General features: G+C 40.3%; 1 protein-coding gene across 3 annotated transcripts in view; it reads left to right on the top strand.

Annotated features, from left to right (window-relative positions):
• The window catches only part of PKIG (cAMP-dependent protein kinase inhibitor gamma), a 98,715-nt gene that overhangs the window by 41,086 nt on the left and 33,340 nt on the right, over nt 1–24,289 (top strand). The gene's annotated exons all lie outside the window — the stretch shown is intronic.

The following is a 24,289-nucleotide window of genomic DNA, read 5'->3' as shown; positions in this document are numbered from 1 at the left end:
ATGGAAAACCAAGTCCAAGTGGTTGGAGTATAGAATTTCAACTTTTACCAAGCAATAAGTGTATTAAGAGAAGTTTCTGACCAGCTAATTATATTTTTCCATTAAGAGGCTAACATGTTGGGGCGCCTAGGTGGCTCAGTTGGTTGGGTGTCCAACTTCAGCTCAGGTCATAATGTCACAGTTCACAAGTTCGAGCCCTACATCGCCTCAGTGCTGACAGCTCAGAGCCTGGAGCCTGCTTTGGATTCTTCCTCTCTCTCTGCCCCTCCCCTGCTCATGCTCTGTCTCTATCTCAAAAATAATAAATAAACATTAAAAATTAAAAAAAAAAGAGGCTAACATGTTCATCAGTACCCAAGATATACCTGCTGACATTCTGTGAAATATAAAAAATAAATCAACTTCCCATATTTTTTTCCTTTCCATGTTTGTTTTCCTCAATATTGGATCCTTTCTTCATTTTATTTCTTTTCAAAGTTTGTTGTATTTGTTTATTTGAATAGGCAATATTATTATATGGTACAGAATTCCCAAGTTTCTTGACAGGTACGTGCTGGGAATTCTACTTTCCAGCGATGGAAGACAAGGTCATTTGAATCATCCCTGCTGATGACAATTTAGAAAGCTGCACAAGATATAAAAACATTTTCCTGAAAGCTTCAAAAAGTTTAGAAGATATTAAAGCATTGTAGGAGAGGTAAACCTAGCTAACAGAGGTAAAGGCTAAGAGAGGTAAGCCTAGCTACCAAAGCCATTTTTGTTCTGAAGGCATTTGTTTATCCTGAGAAAGCATCTGTGTAATTAAGCTATACTATTGGTGGCCTCATCTGTGAGGACAGAATTCATAGCTTGTTGCCTGTCAAGGATAGGGACGCAAGTAAACCACCTTTCCAATTTGAATGGGACCCCTAAGGACATGAGGGGGATCTTGAGCTAAACCATCTCTCAAAATAGCTGTGCAACTAAAGCTTCTGGGGAAATTTTAATCCTGATGGTCTTAAGCTAATAGTGCCATCAGGCAAGTGGCAAAAGCAAGCAAAAATCCTTTCTAAAGAAATATGTTATCCTGGATATCAAAGTAGTCCTCTAAATAATTTGTTACATGATGATCAGCACATAGAAGAAAATGAGGTTCACAAGGAAACAAGACACCCATGAAAAGAACTAGAAGAAACAATATATAGCAGAAGCATCCTCAAAGCCATGAGATATTGGAAATTCAGACACGGACTATAATACAACTAATTTATTATGTAAAAAGAAGTAGAAGCCAGGAATGGAAATATCAGCAAGTAATTGTACACTGTCAAAAATGACAGCAGATTTGAAAAAGAATCAAAGTGGCATTGTAGTACTAAAAATATAATAATCAGAAACAAGATCACAGTATATTTAAAATCACTGAAGAGAGAATTAGTGAACTAGAAGATAGGTTAGGAGAAAACGATCCAGAATGAACCCTCAAGAGACAAAAGTATGCTAAATATAGAAGAGATGGTAAGAGAATTAAGAGAATCCAATGAGAAGGTCTAATATACATTTAATTGGAATCCTAGAAAGAGAAGAGCAAGAATGGTACAGAAGCAGTATTTGAAGAGATAATAGCTGAATATTTCCCATAAATGTTGAAAGATATGAATTCACAGATTCAAAAGTATATAGCCCAAAATGCATATAATGGGAAATAAAACAGGCTAAAAAGTGAGCATCTGCCCTTTTGTATTTTTTACCTATTTATTATTATTATTTTTTTTATTTTAGAGAGAGAGCATGAGTGGGGAAGAGTGGTAGAAGGAGAGAAAGAGAATCCCAAGCAGGCTCCTTGCTCAGCCCAGAGGCCAGTGTGGGGTTGGACCCCGGGATCATGACCCAAGCAAAAATCAAGAGTTGGATGCTCAACTGACTGAGCCAGCCAGGTGCCCCAAGCAAACATCTATTTTAGGAAGTCAGAAGAAACACAGCAAAATAATTCTAAAGAAAATAAAGACAAAGAAATAAGAGTAGAAATGAATGAAATATAAAGCAAGTATATAACATAATCTATCAATGAAAACTTGGTTCTTGGGAAAGATTAATAAGAAGTATTTACTCTGGAGAGGTTGGTTAAGAGAAGGAAGGTGGGAGGAAGGGAGGGAGAAAAGAAGGAAGGGCACAGATAACCAATATCAAGAGTGAAAAGGGGGGAATCATATAGTCATTAGTAAGGTAATAAGATATAATGAATAATTTTATGCCAAAATTTTTGGAAATTTAATGAATTGATAAGTTTATTAGTAATGTAACTATTAATAAAAATTCAATCAGCAATTAAAAAAACCTTCCCACAAAGAAAGCTCCAGGTCTGGATGGCTTCATTGGCAAGTTATATCAAGTATTTAAAAGAGAAAGAATTAATATTACACAAACTCTTCCTGAAAATAGAAAAAGAGATTACCAAAACAAAATAAAAACTTGACAGTAATATTGTGAGGGAGGAAAATTCATAGGCTGTTTTACTCACAGATATGGAAAATCCTAAACTAAATATTAGCAAAGCAAAATCCAGTTTTTCACTTACTATTGTGGTGTAAGAAACTAGCCAGAATCATGTGCCTTAGAAGAGCCATTTTCTATACCAGAGATTCTGTGGGTCAGGAATTTCTGTGCTCCATTTTGTTTGGGCCCCCAGCTGGGAAGACTCAAAGGAGAGCTTGGAATCAGCTGGAGCGATTTTTACTTGCATGTCCAACTGTTGACATTAGCTGTTGTGTAGACGGTCAGCTGGCTGTTGTGTAGAACCTCAGATCATCTCTAACACCTACATAGGATCTCTCCTTGTGGTCTGCATGGATTATTTTGAGCTTCCTGATAGCATGGCAGCTGGGTTCTAAGTGCAGGATCCTAAGACAGTTAGTTGGAAGTCCTTAACATGTTTATGTTCTAATCTTGAAATTCACATATGCCACCACCACCATACTCTCTTGGTTGAGGGAGTTACAGAGGTCAGTCCAGATTCCAGGGAAGATGTCAAAGACCCCACCACCCAATCAGAGGAGTGCCAAAGTCACAATGTAAGAAAAGCACATAGGATGGGATAGTATTGTTGAGGCTATCTTTGGAAAGCACAGTCTGCCCTATCTGTTAGTACCTGAAAAGGATAATACATCATGACCAAGTTGGGCTTATACCTGGAATGCAAGGTTGGTTTGATACCATAGACTCAGTGTAATTTGCTAACAGATTAAAAGAAAAAAATCGTGATTATGTGATGTAATGCAGTATCCATTCCTGATTAAAACAGCAGCAACAACTGTAGCTCCCTAGGAATAGGTGGAAAATAGGAAGGGAGCTTCCTTAATCTGGTAAAGAGAACTATAAAACATGTACAGTAAACATCATACATAATGGTGAATTTTCACTTTGAGGAAGTTTTCACCAGAGTTGCCCTATTATTACATCTATTCAACGCTTGTTGGAAGTTCTAGCAATTGCACTGAAGCAAGAAAAATAAAAGTATTGGAAAGGACAAATTAATGATTTATTTACATGATGACATGATTGTTTATATAGAAATTATAAAAGAATTCTACAAACAAATTATTAAAGTTAATAACAGTTTTGCAAGTTTACTGGATACAAAGTTAATTAATATTCAAAATCAGTTCTATTTCTATATACCAGCTACAAATAGAAAAATTAAATTTTAAAAGATACTCTCGGGGTGCCTGGGTGGCTCAGTCAGTTGAGCATCTGACTTTGGCTCAGGTCATGATCTCACAGTTCGTGAGTTCAAGCCCCACGTCAGGCTCTGTACTCACGGCTCAGAGCCTGGAGCCTGCTTCAGATTCTGTGTCTCCCTCTCTCTCTGTTCCTCCTCTGCTTGCACTCTCTCAAAAATAAAGAGTAAAACAACAACAACAACAAAACAAAACTCTCTACAGCAGCATCAAAAACAGCAGGTCCCTATAGAGAAAACTATGAAATTTTATTGGGAGACATTAAAGAGCACCCACATAAAAAGAGCGATCTTGTTGCAGATATTAGAAAACTCGCTGCTATAGAAATACCGGTTCTTCATAAGACATGTGCGTTATTCTAGATTAGATGGGATTTAAGAAAGAAAACAATCAGATTCCAAGTGGGGTTCTAGATTGGATCCTAAAAAGAAAAAAGAAAAATCTTCCTTTTATCCTTATCCTTCAGCTACCCTGGAGAGACCCACCATTTCCAGTTTCTCATGCATCCTAGAGATAGTCCATGCATATAAAAGTAAATATGCATATTTATTTCTTTCCTTATTACAAAGTAGGTAAGTATACTGTTCATATTGTTCTGCATCTGGCTTTGTAAAATATATATATTTTTGGAAATATTTTTTGTATCACTAAATAGCTATCATTTTTTGTCTATCTAAATGATTATGGTTGGGGCGCCTGGGTGGCTCAGTTGGTTGGGTATCTGACTTCAGCTCAGGTCATGATCTCACAGCTCATGAGTTCAAGTCCCGCGTCGGGCTCTGTGCAACAGCTCAGAGCCTGGAGCCTGCTTCCGATTCTGTGTGTCTCTCTCTACCCTCCTCTGCTCATGCTCTGTCTCTCTCTGTCTCAAAAATAAATAAACATTAAAAAAAAATTTAAAAAGATGATTATGGTTGCATAGGCTTCTGTTTGGAAGTACCTTGATTTATTTAACCTGTCTCTCATGGATGGATATTTAGATTATTTCTAATCTTTTGCTGCAATGAATACATATTTCATATTTTTGAAAGTATGCCTTTATGATAAATTCCCAAAAGTGAATTTGCCCAGGCAGAGGATGTGTGACTTTTTAAATTGATTGACAAATGATACTATATCAGTGTATGACTATATTAGCAGTGGATGAGAATTCCTGTTTTTGAACACCAGTGTGTTAGACTTTTTGATACTCTCCAATGGTAGATGAAAAATAGAATATCAACTGAGGTTGAATACTTTTCATATATTCAGAGCCATATGTATTTACATTTCAGTAAATTCCCTGTTCATATTCTGAGCTTATTTGCCCCTTAGGTTGTTGGTCTTTGTCTTATCAGTTTCTAGAAATTCTTTATAGATTAAGGGAATAGGCTATTCATGCTATGAAATATAATTTTTCCCAGTTTGACTTATGATTTTTACTTTGCTGATCATGATTTTTTGCCACACAGAATATTCTTATTTATACACAGAATTTATCAGTATTTTTTAAATGACTTCTGGGTTTTATTCCATATTTGGAAAGGCCTTCCCGATTTTGAGGCTACAAAATGTGCCATGTATTTTTCTAGTACTTACATGGTTTGATATTTTTGCATTTAAATCTGTAGATCCATCAGAAGTTATTTTTTGTGTGAATTATAAAACTCTGCTTATTAACCTACCTTTCTCAGGCAGATGGAGAGATGAATTTGGACTCTAGGGGAGACATATCTGATAAAGAGTCTTGATATCTTTTAGGGTATGGAATTCGTTTCACTCAGAGGAATTGGAATGAGCATCTGAAGTTAGCGCTCCCTCTTCCCCACAGCAGGTGGGAAAAGTAGTTTTAAACTGAATCCTTTTTCAGTATCCCATTTCATTTCCCAAAACTTTCTATTACTGCACTACCTGACATGTTACAATTTTGATCTCCTTTTTGTTCCATTTTAAGTGGCTGTTTTCTGATGTCATGAAAAGGCACAGCTTCATTTCACTTATAAGTTCTCTAAATTATGATGTGGCATGAAATATAGTGAATTCTAGTCATTATTTTTATGATCATTGTTTCCAAGGGCTTTCTTTTCTGATTGTGTTTGCCTGGTCCCAAACCCATCTCATCCAGTGATCTTTTTTTTTTTTTTTTTTTTTAACTTTCTGTAACTCTCCATCCATGTATTACTTTATAAGGCAGATTGTGAGCACAGGAGGAAACACACCTTGATCATGATTTCATATTCCTGTCATTGTTCCAATATAAATGCACAAACCTTCCAAACCTTTGAAATTCAGTTCAAACTTCTCAATGGAAATAAAGAAAATTAGAAATCATTTTTCTTCATTAGGTCTTGTGGTCCTTAATATAAATACTACTGTGCTGCTCGGTCTTCAGTGGATGATATTCACTTTGAGGCACTTAGGAAAATATAATACAACATCATTTAAAAATTAAATGTCTCATCACTCTAAAGCCACAGTTTTCATGTTTCTTGTGGGTTTTTTTCTATTTATCTACATTCATTTATCAGGTGCCTTTTGTTTTGCCAGGCATTGTGCTAGGGTGGTTGGGGCTGTGGAGATGAGTAAAATATTTTATCCATCAACTAAGGGAGGCACAGATACCACAAATAATCATAATGTACTGTGCTGGGTTCTATAATAGAGGTGCTTTTTAATGTTTATTCATTTATTTTGAGAGGAGAGAGAGAGTGATCATGAGCTGGGGGGAGGGGCATAAAAAGAAGGAGAGAGGATCCCAAGCAGGCTCCATGCTGTCAGTGCAGAGCCTGATGTGGGGATCCATCTCACGAACTGTGAGATCATGACCTGAGCCGAAGTCAGACGCTTAAGCGACTAAGCCACCCAGGCGCCCCATCTATAGTAGAGGTGTTTATTGGGAGCATGTATTATTGATCAGGGTTTTTAGTAGCAAAGGATGAAATCCACTCTAGCTGGTTTAAGCAGAAAGATAGTTTACACAGTCCCCAGGAAGTTGATAGATCTGGGTTTGAATGTTACACAACTGGAAACAAAGCAACCAGGTAATGCCCAAGCACACTAAAGGGGATTGTTTTAGGGAAAACACTACTGCTTCCTTGACTTGCGTCTTCAGCACAAATGGCATTAGATATTGGACGTTAGAAACTCTGTTCCAGAACAGTCCTGTAACATGAGCTTATAATTTCCTTTAAGGTCTCCAGTACAGTTAGATGCAGTTAGCCCAGTTCATGATCTTTATGTTCCTCATGCCCCTTACTGGTCTAGAGCAGCAACTACTGAGCTTGAAATAGCTTTGCCTTCAATATGCACTTCACTTCAGATGACTGTGGGTGATTACCTTAAAAACTCTTTCATTTCATGCTATCAATGACCAGCTTCCTGTCATGTAGTGCAAGAATCAGCAAATTATGGCCTGCCACTTGTTTTGGTAAATGCAGTGTTATTGTAATACACTATATTCCCCTGCTTGCACGTTGTCTATGACGGCTAAAGAGTTGAGCAGTTGCAACAGGAGTTACTTGCTGTGCAAGTTCCTTATCAGTTACTTGTTCAGAGAGATAGTCTACGTGATGGGGTCCTGAGGGACTGGGACAGCAGTCAGTGCTCTGACATTCATAATGGGCCTCGTGTAGCTCCCTGAGTTATATGATGTTCTCATTAAGGTTCCTTTCAGACACTCCAGCCCTTTCAGTCTTAGCTGGAGTGCAGGCGTTTATTAAGAAATGCAGCATTCAGTGCTGCAGGCCAGTCTTCATTGCTTCAAGCCCATTGGCTCTACTTACATAATTAATTTCTATTTTATTTTATTTTTTGGCCTTTTGCTCTGTTAGGTGCCCCTTTTAGTCCTTCAGATGATGGTGTCTCCAGCTCATAGAGGATTCTCTTGTTAGGAGTCCAGTAAACTCTCTGCCATAATAGAGATAATTTTGGGATATGGCCAGAAACTTTTGGATGCTGACGAGTGCTTGAAAGATCTGTCTTTCCTGTAAGTTAAGGCAGATTAAATCAGGATTATCCTTGTTGATATTTGCACATATGGAGTTAGTAGTTGGGTGCCCAAGAATTATAGGACCACAATTCAGGTGTAACTTTGTTCTCTTCTTTGAGCCCAGGCAGTATATTTAGTATATTTAGTCCACACTGAAGTCTTCTGTTAGTAACCTGGCTTTCCTGTGAAGGGATCCACATGATGGAGAAGCCCCCATGTTACTGTCCTCATCTGATTTTCTTCTTTCAAATTCACACTATTATTAATGAGCTTTTCTGTCCGCTTCCTCCACTTCCTCTAACAGAGGCAGCCAGTCTACTTTTGTTTGCTTTCCAGTTTGTTGCTGTTTAAATTAATCTTCAAGCACATCATCTTTATTTTTGTTTTCCTTATTGGGACTTTAATAAACTTCAACATAAGTATCTACAGAGGCTTCTTATCTCTGGGCTGACAGCCTCAGTCTTCTCCGAGGGAGAGGGAAGAATCCCTTTTATCTTTTGCAAGCCTGCCCTCTTTTAAAGACTGCTCTGCTTTAGGCCTGGAATTTGTTCCTGGCTAAGAATTTTCATCTGTGGACACAAAAGCCTCTTTGCTGCTCTTTAATAAATAGTCTCTGTTTATTATAAATCATGACATTGGTGCATATTAGTTTGAAGTTACCTTTAGTTCTATGGACTAATAGCCTTGTTCTTGATCTAATCTTTCATTGTACTAAAATCCACTGGATGCACAATTACCATCAACCTGCCAGGAGCGATGTGGTCATGGGTGGGAAATGAGAAGAAAACTCTGGGATCCTTTCTCTATGATTTTCTCACCAAATGTTTGGAAGGAGGGCTCTGGATGAGGAGCTCAGAGACTTCCCAGGGCACTTCTCACAGGATCCTGCCCCCTTCTCTCTCTTCTCCATCTTGCTTTTAAAAGATCCTCCTTTTTCTTCTCTTATTTTCCCTTTCTTTACTTGGTATATATTGTCCATAGGAACTTAAAAAATCACTTTTTATATGTTTTCTTTTTATAGAATATTATATTTTTAAGAAGAATGTTTTGCCAAAAACATTTGAAATGCCAACAAACTGAAAGAAAAAAATTAAAATTACCTATAGTGTTACTAATAGATTCATCAGTTCTTTTTTTTTTCTACAAAATACTATTTTCCCTTTTACAAACATGAGCCCCTATTATATACACCTTAACATTAAAATGAGACTATTTTTCTCATGTTCATTAGATAGTCTTTTGTAGCATCACATTGTGATTGCATAATAATCCATCTTATACATGTACCAAAATGTATTTCGCCACTCTCTAATTGTGAACTTTTAGGATTGTTTTCAGTTTGTCAGTCTTCAGGACACTGGTAAATCACCAGCCTGAGTCCTGCCTTTGCACACATCCCGTAATGATTTCTCCAGGAAGTGGGTTGACCTGGTCAAAGGACATGTATATATATATGTGTGTGTGTGTGTGTGTGTGTGTGTGTGTGTGTGTGTGTGTGTGTGTGTGTATACGTGTATATGTGTGTGTGTGTGTGTGCATATGCGTGTATGTATATATATTTTTTAATGTCTTTGTTTAAGTTTATTTATTTTGCAAGAGAGAAAAAGCTTGACTTGACTGGAGGGGCAGGGAGAGAGGGAGACAGAGAAAATCCCAAGCAGGCTCCGCACTGCACTGTCAGCGCAGAGCCTGATTCAGGGCTCGAACCCACGAACCATGAGATCCTGACCTGAGCCGAAGTTGGATGGTTAACTAACTGAGCCACCAGGCATCCCTGTATATATGTATTTTTAATCAGTAAACTTTATTTTTTTAAGTTTATTTATTTATTTTGAGAGAATGAGAGAGAGCAGGGAAGGGCAGAGAGAGAGGGAGAGAGAATCCAAGCAGGCTCTGCATGTTCAGCGTGGAGCCCTGTGCAGGGTTTGAACTCAAGAACTGTGAGATCATGACCTGAGCCGAAATCAAGAGTCAGAGGCTTAACAAACAGCCACCCAGGCGCCCCAGTAAACTTTATTTTTTAGACCAGTTTTAGGTTCAAGCAAAATTGAACAGAAAGAGAGAGTTCCTATGCACCCCCTGTGCATGTAAGATTTTAAGGACTTCAGTATGTGTTACCAACTTGCCTTTTAAGACCGTTGTACCACTTTCTATTCTTAACTTACATTTTCCCTTTTTTTCCACAACACCATGTGTTATCATTCAAAAGAAGTCTTTGATAAGGTACATTTGAAACAATACCTACTCCAGTCATCTTTTTTTTTTTTTTTTTTTTTTTTTTTTTGAGACAGGGAGAGACAGAGCATGAACAGGGGAGGGTCAGAGAGAGGGAGACACAGAATCCGAAACGGGCTCCAGGCTCTGAGCTGTCAGCACAGAGCCCGACGCGGGGCTCGAACTCACGGAGCGCGAGATCATGACCTGAGCCGAAGTCGGCCACTCAACCGACCGAGCCACCCAGGTGCCCCTACTCCAGTCATCTTAAGACTGATTTATTTTCTTCTGAAATTCATATTTATGTTACTCATCCCATTACTATTTTTTATGGTTGGTGGTGGCAGAGTGCCACCAATCTTCCTTCCTTTGCCAATTTAACAGAAATTAGAAAAGTAATACCTTTTATTTATTGATACTATTATTATTATTATTTGATGTTTGTTTATTTTTGAGAGAGACAGAGTGCAGTCAGGCACTGGAGGGGCAGAGAGAAGGGGACAGAGGATCCAAAGCAGGCTCTGTGCTGATAGCAGTGAGCCCCGTATGCAGCTTGAACTCACAAACCGCAAGATCATGACCTGGAGCAAAGTCAGATGTTCAACCAACTGAGCCACCCATATGCCCCATATTATTATTTTTTTTTTGAGAGAGAGAGAGGGAGAGAGAGAATATGAGCAGGGGAGAGGGGCAGAGAGTGAGAAAGAGAATCTTAGAATCTTAAGCAGGCTCCACGCTCAGCATGGAGCCCAATGCAGGGCTGGATCCTACAACCCTGGGATCATGACCTGAGCCAAAATCAAGAGTCAGACACTTAACAGACTGAGCCACCCAGGTGCCCCCGAAAAGTAATAATAATTGTACACAAAAATAAGCACGTAGACCAGAAAGATACAAAGAAAAAAAAGTCTCCCTCCTCACCCAGGCTTTCTCCTGAAAGTTACTTGGCTTTTACTTTAATGGTTTTTAGCAATTGTGGTTTCTTCCAAAATTGTAAAAAAGATCTATACACACACATAGCTATTTTTTCTTCTTTATTTGTGTTTTTAGAGTGTTAACTTTGACACGTAGCTCCGTATTCCTAAATGACAGATGTCTTGAAAAGTTCTGGTGCTTATCTCCTCTCACTTGACTTGTGCTTCTTATTTGACCTCAGAAAACTTCCCATGCTGGCTTGCTTTTAATTCAGGCATGTATTTGCATATTTGCTAGAGTGGTGGCACCAACCATTTGAGGTGTTTGGGGAGGCAAGTTATTTATTAAATATATTTAATCCATTAATTATATCTAATAATTATTTAATATATGTAATCCATCACGTTAGTTAAAATGGCAGTCTTAATCCACTCACTTTGTATCTCTTGACTCTCCTCTGTAAAAGATGAAGAAATCAGCACCCCAGCACTACACTCTACCTTCTGTTCTTCCTTCTTCCTTCTACATTCAGATGAGACGCTATTATTTTCTTTGTTTTACAGATGAGATAGCAGAATTAAGAGAGGTTAGGGGATTTGCCTGAAGTCACATAGCTCATAAATGGGAGAGGGAGCCAGGATTTTTTCTCAGGTGCATCTGCTTATACTGGTGCCTCGTTAACATAGCCTCTCCGCTCCGTCCCTCAAGGCTGTTACCTCCACTCCCCATCCTGTTTCTGTTGCTGCTATTGTTTTTTTTTCCCCTGTGAGTTTAGGGAAAGGTAGGTAGATCTGTATTTTGACTTTGGCTGAAAGACTTACAAGCTGTAAATTACCAAATCACTGTGCCCTTGAATGTAAGCATTTACAAGATGTTTTGCAGAAGAAATTAGACAATCTACTTGAAAGTTCCTGTGCAATGCAAACATCAGACATGATTAATTTCAGAGCTCAGTAAATATTTGTTGATGTAACAATGCAAACCAGCAATGTAGATTGTGGACTTCTGTTAGCATAGATGAGTCCTGTGGAACAATCATTTAGTTTGTTAATTCCTTTTTCTTGAAGTGGCATTTAAAAATCCATGGTTACTTACTATTTATTAAAGAAAAGAGCTCTGTTCTTTTGGAGATGTTTTTATGCAGACACAGAGGGGAATCAAAGTCCACAGAAAAGCAGGCTGGCTATTTAAAGTGGCTCCAATGTTTTGGCCTCTTGTTGCTTTCCTCCACTTGTGCTTCATATTCTCATCACTCATTTCCACCTGTTGTTCCATTTGTAGTTAGTTAGACCTGGGGCCAAAAAGGAAGTTGAGGGTCGAGGTTACTCTGAAACACCGCCTGGCTTATCCCACCCTATTGTAGTGGTCTGTTTTCTTTCCTTCCCTCAGTTGAAAATAACTCAGTGAGTACAGGGATCACGTTGCATTTGTTTATGCCTTCAGCATTTGGTGTATTAGGTCTCCAACAAATGTTTATAAATGAATGAATGCCAGCAGTGTTTTTCTGACTTCTGCATAAACTGCAAGGTGGCTTGTGATACCCATTGTCGACGACAAACTACATCTGGTGCAGTTTCCCTACAGTGAGAGTCCCCGAGATGGCCTCGGACAGGTTCCACAGACCTCTTGAAATTATATACATCCAAAGGTAATGCGTTTTCCAAAGAGCAGCATCTTACTTTTCATCACATTCTCAAAGGAATATGTGACCTAAAATGAGTTGGCAACACCACACAAATTGTGAAAAGCTTTTCAGTGGTGTGGAAGAGCCATTAATTTATTTTTGTGCCCACACGCATATCAGTTTGTTGCTTGACCCTCTTGATAAATAAACTATATGTAAGTAACCCTGATGTGTTAGTACTTTAAGATCTAGATAAGATCAGCTTGATTCCTTGTTACTTGCCCGGTAAAAGTCCAAAGTTTCCCCAGGAATCTGCAGATTCCTTGGGGGTGAAGGTGTGGCTTCTGTTCTCTGGGTCATCTCCGCCTCCTCTTTCTCTGTTTTCTCAACCTGTCTGTTTCAGAATCGAAAGTCAATCCCTTCCTGGTTTCTGTCAGGAACACAGAATACACTCACAAAAAGCATTTGTAAGTGTTGTTACCAGCTTTGCTGGTGATTTGGGAGCCCCAGAAAGGGGTCGCATGGCAGAAAATCCAGACCTCTGGCATCTTCCTGGCTCCCTGTTCCTTCCCTTTCTTTTATTCATCACAGATTTCCCCTTGGAATTCAGTTCTTCTTTATTGTGTAGAGCTACTTGGCAACCTTAAACTTTTATTTCTGTTATTTTTGCATGGCTGAACTCAAAAAGGTGACCAGGAGCCAAAAGGGCCTCCCATTTGACAGCCTTTCTCTTTGGAAGGCAGATGTGGCTGTAACGATTTTTTTTTCTTGTTGTATATATATTTTAACATCTTTTCAACTTCCTTGAATCCATCTTACTAAATTCTGTATGTCTGTGTTCTTATGAAGAATCTCCCTGACTTCACTGCAAACGTAGGCCTTTATAAATGGGGTAGGACCTATAAGCACGCCGAAAATCTTGTTCTTACATAGAAACGAAAGAGGACGAACGTTTTTATCTTGAGATCTGCAAAACTAGTTTCCCTCACTGTGCCGTAAACTGAGTTTCCTTCTCCAAGTTTCTTTAACTTTTTATTAATCTTCTTTTTTTAAAAAGGTAGTAATATATTTATTTTTGATGACTATGACATCAGTATGAATATTTCAAAAATTAGAACAGTGTGGAAGTACACAATTAATGAAACCCCTCCCCCACCATAATCCTGTCCAGAGATGGCCTCTGGTAACATTTTGATACATATCCTTGTAGAGATTTAAATGCATATAGCAACAACAATAAAACAACTGACTATGAGCCGGGTATGGTGCTTTGTCTCATTAAATCTTCAGTGTCTCTGAGATGGGGCCCCCCATTTACCAAACAGTAAACTGGAGGCTTATAGCTAACTGATGACTTTCCTAAACGTATTTCCAATATTTGCTTCTGTAAACAGTCTACAGTAAATGAAGACGTAACTAGCTGTTGCTCTTGTCTGTTTATGTCCACATGATAAATTTCCAGAACTATAGTTGCTTAGTCAAAAAGGTTGCACATTGAAACTTCTGGTGCATTTTGAGAGCGGTGGTGAAGAGCATGGGCTTCGTGGTCATACATACCAGTGTTCATATCTTCACTGCCACTTGCTGGCCACTCGCTAGACTTAAACTGTGCCTCAGTTTGCTCATCTGTAAAATGGGGTAATACCAGAAACCTCACATGGCTTGTGAGGATTAAATGAGATGATGCATGTAACATCCCTGACTAATATTCAACACATAGGAAGAGCAGTGCATTAGACACACTGGGTCATTGCTCATATAAAGCCAACATTTCAGCGTGGAAGGTGGGGAGTCACAGTGAAGACGAACAGTACACAAATTAATGAGCAAGAAAAATAGCATGCCATGCAGACATTTAAAAGTAAGTGATGTGATAGGTAGATGGGTGGTTACCTTAGGTTGAATGGTTGGGGAAGTCCTCAAGAGGTGACATTTTAGCTAAAGTCTGAATAATGAGGATATTCTTTAAATTCCTAGAAGTAGAAGTGTGGTATCAAAATTACATGCATTAAAGCCTTTTGTTAATATATTGACCAAATATTACCAGCTGACCAACAAAAAAATTTTTTAATAATTTACATTCCCTCTGCATATAAACATGTTTCTTTCCTTCACCGTTACCAGCACTTTTCTTTTGATTTTAAAAAGTGGGGTTAATATAAAGATTATCTTGGAGACCTTCCTGTTTGTCTTCTAATGTGCTTCATTAGCAGAGGTCAAAAATAAGAAAACAAGTTAGTCCCTTGGAGGGATCCCTTAATTGTCCAACATCACCCCTACTATAAACCTTTCTGCTCACTCACTCTGCCCTTTTTCTCTATGCCAGTTCCTGCACGCATTGTGTGACAGGACTGGAAGCCACCAGCACGTTAACCAGCATACATGTCAACAACCACGTTTCCCCTTGGGAATCAGGCAGTGCCTGGCTCAGGGGAGGTGCTGATCAAGCATTGCCTTTGCTATAAAAACAAGGCAGCTTTTAGAGGTGGGGCTGGTCTTTCCAAACAAATGTGTTGGCAAGGGTATAATAACCTGTGCGTTACAACTGTGCAGAAGGCTCTGCACATCTTTCTGTTCCAGTCACACCCCTCTCCGTGTGGCATGCGCTGGGGGCAGGGGTCTTGTGAGCAGTCACTGCCACTGCGGCTGCCCCAGAAGCGGTGCGTAGTGTCTCTTTGGTTTGTTTGGAATGTGTGTATGATTACATATTGTTTGTGGATCTGTTCTGTAAAACCTTTTATCATCCTAAAACTGTGTCATAAGAAACATTCTCTTTGCAGGTCTTGAGTGGGGCTCAGCATCATTACAGTGATATAGTACATGTTCAGTTACAGAGCTTATTCAGATACTGTTTTAATTTCAGTCGTATTTTTTATAGAATACACATGTATTAGACTTTAATCTCTGATTCAAGCCTTAAAGAAAATGACATTATGTAGTTTAAGCTCACAGGCAAACGGACTACACGTTACGTGTTCTTAAAATGTGATTTCTTTTTATGATCTTGATCTTTTTAAACTCAGCAACCTAAATAAAACATTCTGAGGGCAAAATGTGTGAGCGAAGGGGTCCGGGGGTGGCGTAGGGAGGGAATGTGTTTGATGAAATTGTCCAGGAGCAAAGCACCACTCACTTGAAGCCCAGAGATTTGTCATCCAAATATGTGCAGATTGCTGGTACTATAAATAGTTTGAACTCGAGTAAACAGCTTCTTCCCCCTAGCTACTGCTTGGCCATTGTTCAGATGCCAGAACAGCCAGGGAATAGCATCTCAGACCAAGCTCATGGCACTTGTGCCCAACTCTTAGTCTGCTTCTTTGCCAGGTAGAGCCAGCAGCCACCCAGGGTTTGAGATGACCAGAAGGCAGACATTCGGGCCCTTTAGTTGCCCACTTTTGACTTCCACCCTGACCCAGCCTATCGTTACAGCTTTATAAACTTGCCTCTGCTCTAGAGTAGCAACAAGCTAAGGCTCCTGGCAACTATAAAAAGCCCTGGAACCACATGGCCGATGAGTACATGTAGGAGACACAGACATTTTCTTTTTCAGGGCTGAAGCATGCATGGCTCATTCCTTTCTTTTGGAGCCAAGAAGAGTGGCACTGGCTGTCAGAACCGCTGCAGGCTGCCCATGCCAGCAGCTGGCGTGCCATGTGCCAGGAAGACAGGCTGTTGACATTTTAAGAACCCCTTTGAGGACTCAAGTAAAATGCTGACATTAGAGCAACCGAGGACATTCCATGGTTTATTACTATATTTCCTTTGGAAAAAATAAGTCTCTTTTTAAAATTCCTGCTTCAGCTGCATTCATTTACTCTGACTCTATGTCAGATGCCTCTGAGGAGGTTATGAATAACAACATTTTGTTGTTGAGGGGAACAGATGATAGGAATGATAGAAAAGTGGTGAATCAGGATCAGGGAACCTGGATTCTGGGGCAAGTTACCTAACTTTTCTTAGCTTTAATTCTTTCATCTGTCAAGTATAGGTAATTCTGTCTCTCCTGCTTCATGGGTTGGATGACAAAATGGATGTAATAATACTTTCTGGACTATATCAAACTAGTGGACCGTAAAGGAGAGGTAGGTTAGTTAGAGTCTCGCAGGCCTGGCCTTCTACTTTGTAACCTCGAGCAAATGGCTAAGGTCTCTCAACCTTAATCTTATCATTTGTAAAATGGGAATATTGATATCTGCTTTGCAAGAGTGTTATAAAGATTAGAAATAACCTATATAAAGCACTGACAAATGGTAGATAATTATTAAACTGCAGTAATAATTATCATTATATTTAATGTGGAGGCATTCACTCTGGTTATTCAGGATTCTTTGCCTAGAGAAACAGATTCAGTTTGTAGATGTTGAGATTAGCAAAAGGCCCAGCTAAAAGCTGATGGCAGTAACTGATAAAAAATAGATAACATTTTTAAAAAGTCAAAATAATACACAAACATAATTTTAAAAAAAAATCTGCACGTCTGGAAAGATACCCGTTTCCTGCTTGCCCCTCCCCCGAGGCAACATCTTCTGCCTTTAGCTGTTCCAGTGGTTCCCTCTGTTTCTCTAAGTAACATTACACTACCTCCTTTTTTTTTTTTTAATTTTTAATGTGTATTTATTTTTGAAACAGAGAGAGAGGGGGACAGAGGATCCAAAAAGTGGTTCTGAGCTGTCAGCACAGAGCCCAGTGCAGGGCTCGAACCCACGAGTGGCGAGATCATGACCTGAGCTGAAGTCGGACACTTAACTGACTGAGCCACCCAGGTGCCCCTCCACTTCTTTTTTAAAACTAATTTTTGTTTTTGTCAAAATGGCATATGCACATAGGTTCTTTTTAAGATCAGTATCATTACTTGTTACTGAAACAACAAATAATGTTTCATTAAACAAATAATGTTTCAATAAATTGTTACTGAAAATGGCTGTCTTCTGCCCCCACCCCTCTATCCCCTGCCTCCTGCCCTGCTTCCAAGAGCATCCATTTTGGATCCCATTAGTTATTTGTTCTAGTGTTACTTCCATATATCCAAATAATATGCTTATACAGCTGCCTCTCTGTGTAAACATTCTCTTATTGTGGAAATTTTCAAACATATTCAATACTAGAATAATATAATGAGTGGTCATGTACCAGCCATTATCCAGCTTCAAGAATCATGACCCATCTTGTTTCATCTGTGCCTATAGCCACTTTTCCCCTTGCCACTGGACAATTTTGGAATAAATTTTAGGCATCATGTCATTTCATCAGTAGCAATTTCAGCATGTATCTCTAAGAAAACAAGGATTGCTTTGTTAAAAATGTAACTATGCTGCCCTTATCACACATAAAATAATTAATAATCCCTTATTACTAGCAAAGATCTCTGATTAACTCCTAAGTATTTTTTTTATTCAAATCAGATGCAAGCAAGGACCACACACTACCATACAACTTTTTCTTTGTTCATCAGTTTTACTTATTTATTTAGTTTTTCTTTGTTCATCAACTTAGGTGTTACCTATTGACCTCCTCCAATGGCACATTAATTAGGCTTTAGCTTTTTTTTTTTTTTTTTTTTTTTTTTTAATTTTTTTTTTTTCAACGTTTTTTTAATTTATTTTTGGGACAGAGAGAGACAGAGCATGAACGGGGGAGGGGCAGAGAGAGAGGGAGACACAGAATCGGAAACAGGCTCCAGGCTCCGAGCCATCAGCCCAGAGCCTGACGCGGGGCTCGAACTCACGGACCGCGAGATCGTGACCTGGCTGAAGTCGGACGCTTAACCGACTGCGCCACCCAGGCGCCCCGGCTTTAGCTTTTTTTATAAGCACCGCAGCCCCCCTCACGCTTCTCCTTTACCTTTTTCACCCAGTATCACAGGTTTTGGGTTAAGTCAGTATCCAGTGTTTTGTAGCATTATGGCATCGTAAATATTTACTGCTGAGCCAGTAATGTTCTGGTTATTTTTCCTTTCTGTATGGCTTTTCCTGGATGTAATAACAGCTGCGTCTTTACTATATTCAGTTCTCTTTGTTTCTTACTGCAAAGTCTTCCCATACTCTTCCGTGGACTCTCAGTACGATTTTCAGCTCATCTGTCGGGGAGTCCCCAGTCAGACTGGCGCTCTCTAGGCCTGCAGGTCAGCTGAAGTCCTGAGCTACCCTCAGCCTCATCCTGGGCGTTCCTTCCACCTCTCTTGTTAGATCCCTGCTTTCAACTCCTATCTTACAGCTTAAACCCTCCTTTAGGAGAAGGATATTCTCCAGGAGTTGAGTGAGAAAACAGTACACGAGAGAAACTGTTCTGAGTCCTTCTATGTATCAAAATCATCTGCATTTTGCCTCGCTGAGGATAAATTCTAGGTTCCAAATCATTTTCCTTTAGAACTTTTCCCTTTGAAAGCGTTGCTCCGTTGTCTTCCGGCAGCCAGTATTGCTCGGAAGAAGTCTGATGCCATTCTGATTCTTTTCTTTTGAAACAGTCTCCCTAGAAACGTGGAGGATTTTTTTTCCTTTTGGATTCTGCAAGGTTAGGAGAATGCATGTAGGCATGGGAGACGCTCCTCCTTTTTAAGGACGCAGCCTTCCTTTTAGCCCTGGGAACGTTTCCTCATGATTTCTTAGATGATTTCCTATTGTACTTTTCTTTGTATTCTTTCTATGGAATTCCTATTTAGTCTAATGTTGAACTTCCTGGATTGTTGTTCTAGATCAAAATCCTTTTTTATCCTGTAAACTTTTTCCCCCTATACTGTATTTTGAAAGATTTCCTTTTCGTGTTTTCCAGGTTTTCTACTGAATTGTTAATTTCAATATTCATATTATTAATTTCCAAGAGTCCAGTGTTGTCAGCTTATTTTATGGACATAGATAGTATCTTCAGAATCTCTCTGAAGACATAAGAAAATTTTTTGAAACGTTTTCACTTGTCTGAATTTCTTTCCCATAAAAGAGTCCATTTTCTCTATATTTTAGTTTCTGTCCTGCTGTTGGTTTTCCTCAAATGCCCTGTGATGCCTTTTTTTTCTTTTTCTTTTTTTCCTTTTTTTTGCCAATTGTAAGCAATAATAAAAGCCTCCTTTTAGGAGTTAGGCCTTCGTTTCCTCTGGAACTGGTTGTCTGTTTGCCACATGGACCTCACCCCTGCCTGGGAAGCTGCCAGAAGCTCTGTGTACCACACTGAAGGGTACACTTTGCTTTAGGGCACCTGACCAGCAGTTAGACTGAGGGGCCCTCAAAGGTCAGGATAAGGGCACCCAATCTCCTATGAGACAGGAGGTATCCTGTGAACCTACCTATTTTTTTAAGTGCATGCTATCTGGGATCAGGCTTCCCTTCTCTTGCCATCCCTCCATCGGGCACACTGGCTGCATCACCAGCAGTCCAAGGGGGCCCAGGAGGTGGACCCTCAGAACATCAAACCCTATAAAGAATACAGCCAGGTATATTCCAAAATCAAAAAAAAAAAAAAAAAAAATCAAACATTTCTTTGTCATCTTTTGTGGGACTGACTCCTCTCTGCCCCCAAATGACTTAAGTGTCTGATTTTATTTTTTATTTTTAAGTTTACTTATTTATTTTGAGAGAGAGAGAGAGAGAGAGAGAGAGAGAGAGAGAGCTAGCATGAGTGTGCACAGGGGAAGGGCAGAGAGAGAGAATCCCAAGCAGGCTCTGCTCTATCAGCACCCAGAGCCCAACATGGGGCTTGAACTCACAAACCTCGAGATCATGCACTGAGCCGAAATCAAGAGTCGGACACTTAATTGACTTAGCCACCCAGGTGCCCTTAAGTGTCTGATTTTAAAACATTATTTGAGTGTAGGTATGGTTCTTTTTGGGTCCATATGCCAGGAGGTTAACTGGTTATTTCTGTGTGGTAGGAAGATGGATGATTTTCCTCCCTTTTTTCCTGCTCTTCTATATTTCCTCTTTTTTATAGTAAACAATTATAATTGGAAAGAAAACAAATCTATTTTTTTATAATTGTCTCAGTCAATATGCTTCTTAATAATGTCTAGAGAAAATGGGGACCTTCTAGCTGTGTGCCATAGTGAATAAGAGAGTTTGAAATGGCATGACAACTGAAACCTGCCTTTTAAAAAAAAATTTTTTTTTTACATTTATTTATTTTTGAGAGGCAGAGAGAGACAGAGTGTGAGTGAGGGAGGGGCAGAGAGGGAAGGAGACACGGAATCCAAAGCATGCTGCAGGCTCTGAGCAAGCTGTCAGCACATAGCCCGATGTGGGGCTCGAACCCACAAACCATGAGATCATGACCTCGGCCAAAGTCAGACGCTTAACCTACTCGGCCACTCAGGTGCCCGTGAAACCTGCCTTTGATAGGGTGAAAGCTAATTGCATTTTGCAGCAGCTGTTTGGACTAGGTCAGTAGCCATGGCCAGAACTTATTCATCATATGCTCCTTTCAACAGATGCCAGTCAGTTACCAGTTCAACAAATTACTGGTTGTGTCTAGAATTTCCTCATGTGTCAAATGGAAATAATAATACCTACTTGATAGGACCTCACAGGGATTAAATGAGATAATTTATATAGAGCAATTGGAATATTATCTGGTGTATGGTAAACATCCATTGTAAGTTTTTATGATTTATAGATTTTCTTATTTTAACAAGTATCTCATCATATGTACAAAATGCTCATAAATTAAACACAGATCTTTTCCATAAGGAACTCAGATTCTAGCAACATAAGATCTGCCCAGGAATAAATATGTCTCAGAGAGGAGAAAAGCATAAGTTTTGTAAGAGAAAACAGATAAAGTACTAAGGAAATTCACAGGGAGCGACCCCTTCCAGACTGGGCGGGGGGGGGGGGGGGGAAGGATGGGAATTAAGGGCAGCTTTGTGCAAAGGGGCTGCCTGAGCCCTTCAGACCAGCTCTGCACTCAGAAGCAGCCAGCGTGTCCTCAGGTGGAGCCAGTACTGCGGGCTGAGTAGAGTTGGGAGCTTTCCTGCAGGGAAACCCCATCAGAGTCAGTAGAGTGAGGGACTTCAGAATACAGGCCTGGCCCCAGGCAGCCCTGGCGAGGAGCCCAGGCTCCTGCCCGTATTCCAGTGAACCTGGCACAGGTTGGTCAGCCTCTGCAGCATCGGTCTCCGCAGCTGTGAGATGAGAGGATACCAAATACCTCCTGCCCCTGATAATTGTCAGGGTGACATAAGGTGGTGTCTGTAGAGCGCTAGGCACAGAGCGTGGCCCCAGTCCACACAGTAAATCCGCCGTTGTCAGTCAGAAGACAGAATGAGCGTGCTGGTGTTGTCCTGTTTTCTCTTCGTGGATTCTGTCACAGATGTACAAGTATTCAGTCTGCCAGGCAAGTGTTATAAAATGTATGTGGTCAATGGGGCGCCTGGGTGGCTCAGTCAGTTAAGCGTCCAACTTCGGCTCAGGTCATGATCTCATGGTTCGTGAGGGTTCAAGCCCCGCGTTGGGCTCTGTGCTGACAGCTCAGAGCCTGGAGCCTGCTTCAGATTCTGTGTCTCCCTCTCTCTCCGCCCTCCCCCACTTGTGTTCTCTCTCTCAAAAATAAATTTAAAAAAATAATTTAAAAAAGTAAAATATATGTGGTCGAAGAAAACAATATCTTTGTTTTTTTATGAACACGCTCCTTACTATTATTCTTGTTCAAATAACAAAACATGATTCAAAGAATTGGGAGTGATTTCAGTAAACTGATCTGTCCAGGGCCCAGCTCATTTTCTGATGCCCCCTTGGGCTTCTGGAATAAAGGCCTGGCCAGACAATAGCCCCAGTCTCCACCTCCAGTCCCTCTAAGCTGAGTGTTCCTGCTGAGAACACAGCTCTAGGTGGGCTTTTGTTCCTTATTCATCCTGAGAATGAATTCTAGAGAATTCTAGAGAAATAATGGGTCCTCTGGCTTCCCAACATCCTTGACTTTATTCATTCACTGTTACATCATCTTCAGAATAGAGGATGGTGACACTGAATCAGAATTAGAAAATAATGCCTTTACTTTAGGATGTCGCAGCTTATTTTTGCAAGTTTTTTTTCCAAGTATTTTTGAACATGTGGTATGTGCCAGGCACTTAATCCACACAATAACCTTGTAGGGTAAGTGTTATTATTCACACTTTACACAGAAGTTGAGTTTCCCAAGGTTATACATTGCTGGACCATCCAAGAACAGGAAGGAAAAACCCAGATCTCTCTGAGATGGTAACTACTGTTCTCCATGAGTTAAGAGGCTGGAGTGCTTTTCCTTCTACTGTAGCCCCACACCAGCTTTGGGAAGGCCTTAGATTGGCACACTCCCTCCTGACATATAGTCTGTTTGCTTAGTCCTTCCTGATTACAGCATCAAAGATTTCTGAAAACTAATTAAAATTTTTGTTAAGTCACAAACTCCCACAGCCTTACCCCCACCTATAAATAGCTTCTTTCCTAAAAGAGCTCCAATCCCATCTTCCCATCCAAGTAAATTTAAGACCGATCAGATCTGCCTTTTGTGGGGAAGGGTGGCGGAAGCCCAGACTCCTTCAGGTCACGAGGTATTTTGGTAGCAAAGCAAGTAAGTAGTACCGCCTCTTACCTAATGAATGGCCTCTCGTGTTTCCGTTAGGCAGTAGATGGACTACCTCCCCCTCCCCTGGCCTGGCTGAAAATCCTCCCTCCCACCCCTTCCCTATTTGTTTTAATAAGTTAGCTCATTTTTCTAAGTAAAGATGATCCCATTTAGAAATAAGGGCCATGTTCAGAGAAGTTACCATTCTGAGAAGTAGCCTTGGCATGTGTATGGCATGCATGCTGGCCTAAGTAGGAGTTAAAAGACTCAGTTTCCCAATCTCACCCTTTAATCTTGAGCTGTATGACCGTGAGCATGTCACTTCTCTTTGTTTCATTTTTCCTACCCAGGAAAAGCAGACTAAGAATTTAGCCCCCGGGTACTAATTCTCCTAAAATGAGAATCAGGCGAGATTACGTACAACAACAAAGCTGCGGTCTATCAGCTCGTAGTATGTGCAGATGCTTTCATTTCCCTTGCACGTGTTCTTTCTCACTGCCCTAACAGGCAGGCCCTAGTGTCCCATTTTATAGTTAAAAAAAAAAAGTTCAGAGCAGTTAAGTCACACAGGACTCAGATCCACATCTCTGGCTCCCACACTGATGCCCATAAGCAATATACATGTCACGCTGCTTCCCTTTGTACCCGGAAGTACAGGGCTTTCGTGTGTCTTCCCCTTCAAGAGCTCTGCAAATGCAAGTGATTGCTACTCTCTCTCCTAACCCCTGCTGTTCCACGTTAATCCCCAAGGACAGTTCTCATACTTCTTTATCTTATCCAGTAGTTTATGCTGCCTCTTCCCATGTCCCCCAGGCCTTGTTCAGTGAATTCTTTGGTGTTTCCTCCCAGAGAAACAGTTCAGCTGCACCACAAAGGAAGCTAAAGGAGCCAGGCTGAGCCTGGCATCTCGGGCATCAGCCTCTGACCTGTCAAGGCTTCTCCCCTCCCTTAAGCATGTCGTCAGCCGGCTTGCAGTAAAATTCTTTATGTTGCAATTGTTGATAAGCTCCTCAGTCACTGACCTTCAAAAGTGGGAGGCCCCAAAGCCATCTTCATTGATGGGGAAACTGAGGTGCAGGAAGAGAGGTGACTTGAGGCCATTCAGTTAGGAGTGTGATTGAGACCAGAAGCCAGTTCTCCAGGCAGCAGACCGGTGCGCCTTCTGAACCTCACACTTGGGCACATGTCCTCTCCCCTAAGTGAGGGACAAACATGCACTGTGCCCAGCATGCACCCAGAAAACTTGGGAGGAGAAATTAAACAACTGAGAAAATTGAGCAGGAGGAAATGGGGGTGGGGTCGAGTGGGGATCTCCACCCTAGGAAG

Source organism: Panthera tigris, chromosome A3, assembly GCF_018350195.1.
Source record: "Panthera tigris isolate Pti1 chromosome A3, P.tigris_Pti1_mat1.1, whole genome shotgun sequence".
NCBI classification, from domain to species: Eukaryota; Metazoa; Chordata; class Mammalia; order Carnivora; family Felidae; genus Panthera; species Panthera tigris.
Note: the sequence above shows the minus strand (reverse complement) of the source record. Positions and strands in the feature narration are given on the sequence as shown.